Below are 2,500 nucleotides of genomic sequence, written 5' to 3'. Positions count from 1 at the left end.
ATATATACTGTATATATACATATATATATACTATATATATATATATATATATATATATATATATATATATATATATATATAATGATATTTGTTTGTTTTGAAACCTCAATATAAACCTACAACTCTTTTAGATTGAATTTAATGTCCGAACCTAATTTCATTTTGTTTTTTTGGTTGAAAATTCTTATTTATATGTATATATATATATATATATATATATATATATATATATATATATATATATATATATATAGTAATAACCTCTTGCTTATTAGAGTATATGTTTTGACAGCTTTGATGTGAAAGTTTAGCCCCAGTAAAGCCAATCTCTTTTTTTTTCTTTTTTTTTTCATCCTGTGCATGACTGCATTCAAATTAACTTCTCAAATGCTCCAATGTAATCCCCCCCCCTTTTTTTTCTCTTTCTTTTAGAGGTGAATAGTAACTGCTAAGCGTAGTAACGGTCATCATTACGCTAATATAGTAGTACTCGTAATTTGCAGCTCTCCTCTTCATTGAGATGTTTTCAATCAATCATTCATCACCTTTTACTAACCTTTCTTTCTTTTTTTTTTTTTTTTTTTTTTTTGCTTCCCCACCCCTACCCATTGCTCTTTCCCTTTTATTTTGCTTTTCCACCCCTACCCATTGCTCTTTCCCCTCCCCCTCATTCTTAATGTATCTTCCCTCACCCCTCCCTTGCATTCCCCTTCTAACCAGATTTTTTTTTTTGAAGGAAAGATAAACCAACGAGTTTTGGCAACTCTGGATGAGCTAAGCGGATTGGGTGTTAGGGCCTAATGTTTACTCTTGGACGGCCAAATTCAGTTCTTAATCCCGTGGTAGCTTCAAAAGTACATCATGGGCTATTGTTAGGACCAGGGGAAGAGGGAGGGGGGGGGGGGAAACAGAGACCCCTTGGGGCGAATCTTTTGTTATAGGGTGTAGCATCCTCATGCTCACTTGGGAGTTGAGTTTTGTTTTGGGGGGTTAAAGGTAGGGCGTAGGTGATGGGGAAAGGATGGGAGGTGAGGATGAAGGGGGGGGGGAGTGTCCCCTTGTGTTTCAGGGAGGGAAGACATCATAATGGTTCGGTAATGGGATGTGAATGGGGGTTCCATCACCTTTTTGTATGCTTACTTTTTTATCTATTTTTTTTTTCAAATTTTACTTCCTTTCCTCATTTTCTTATTAAATCCATTACTGCCTTCTTAATTATGTTTTACACCATGTTTGTTTGTTTGTGAACACTTCCTGGCCACAACTGTAATCGTAGGGACTAACTTTTATGTAAAAAGCTGGAAATGATTAAATTTTAGAAGGTCAAGGTGAAAGGTCAAGCCCACTTTATAGGGTTTCATGGCAAAGAACCTTTCTTAGAAATTATTAGGATTAAAACTAATATTTTACATTCAATAATGTGATAGAACCAGGAGAGATTAATAACTCGTTTATTACTTAATTATAAAAATAACAGTTTTTTGCATAATTACACAAATAACTATATTTTACATAATTAGGTAACTTGTTTTTACATAAATAGGTAAATAACTTTTTCACATAATAAGATAACTTCCTTTAACATAAATAGTTAAATAACTCCTTTATTGAATAAATAGTTTGATATGTTTTATTACAAATAGTTCTTTTATTAGACTCAAGGGAGGAACGTGTTTCTTATACCTGTATTGGCCTTACATATTACTATTACTATTACTTGCTAAGCTACAACCCTAATTGGAAAAGCAGGATGCTATAAGCCCAGGGGCTCCAACAGGGAAAATAGCCCAGTGAGGAAAGGAAACAAGGGGAAAATAAAACTATATAAAGTTTAACAAAACAAGTGGAAGGGAAATTAGATAGAATACTGTGCCCAAGTGTACCCCCAAGCAAGAGAACTCTAACCCAAGGCAGTGGAAGACCATGATACAGAAGCTATGGCACTACCCAAGACTAGAGAACAATGGTTTGATTTTGGAGTGTCCTTCTCCGAGAAGAACTGCTTATCATAGCTAAAGAGTCTCTTCTACCTTTACCAAGAGGAAAATAGCCACTGAACAATTACAGTGCAGTAGATCACCCCTGGGAAAAGAAGAATTGTTTAGTAATCTAAGTGTTGTCAGGTGTATGAGGACAGAGGAGAATTTGTAAAGAATAGGCCAGACTAATCGGTGTGCGTGGGCAAAGGGAAAGTGGATCGTAACCAGTGAGAAGGACCAAATGTAGTACTGTCTGGCCAGTCTAAGGACCCCATAACTCGCTAGCAGTAGTATCTCAACTGGTGGCTGGTGCCCTGGCCAACCTACATCATTGCCGTTGTTCGGTGAAACCTGTTACTTATCTCTCTTAATTTCGATCAGTTTAGTTTTTAAAAATGATAGAACAAAATATGTTTAGTTCAAGTGCTATAATACGCTGTTCTTCAATTGGTAAATTTGTATTGTATTTGTCTATTACTCCTGCCCAACTGCTGGTTCCACATATTATTATTATTATTATT

Source organism: Palaemon carinicauda, chromosome 28 (genome assembly GCF_036898095.1).
Source record: "Palaemon carinicauda isolate YSFRI2023 chromosome 28, ASM3689809v2, whole genome shotgun sequence".
In the NCBI taxonomy this organism is placed as follows: Eukaryota; Metazoa; Arthropoda; class Malacostraca; order Decapoda; family Palaemonidae; genus Palaemon; species Palaemon carinicauda.
Note: the sequence above shows the minus strand (reverse complement) of the source record.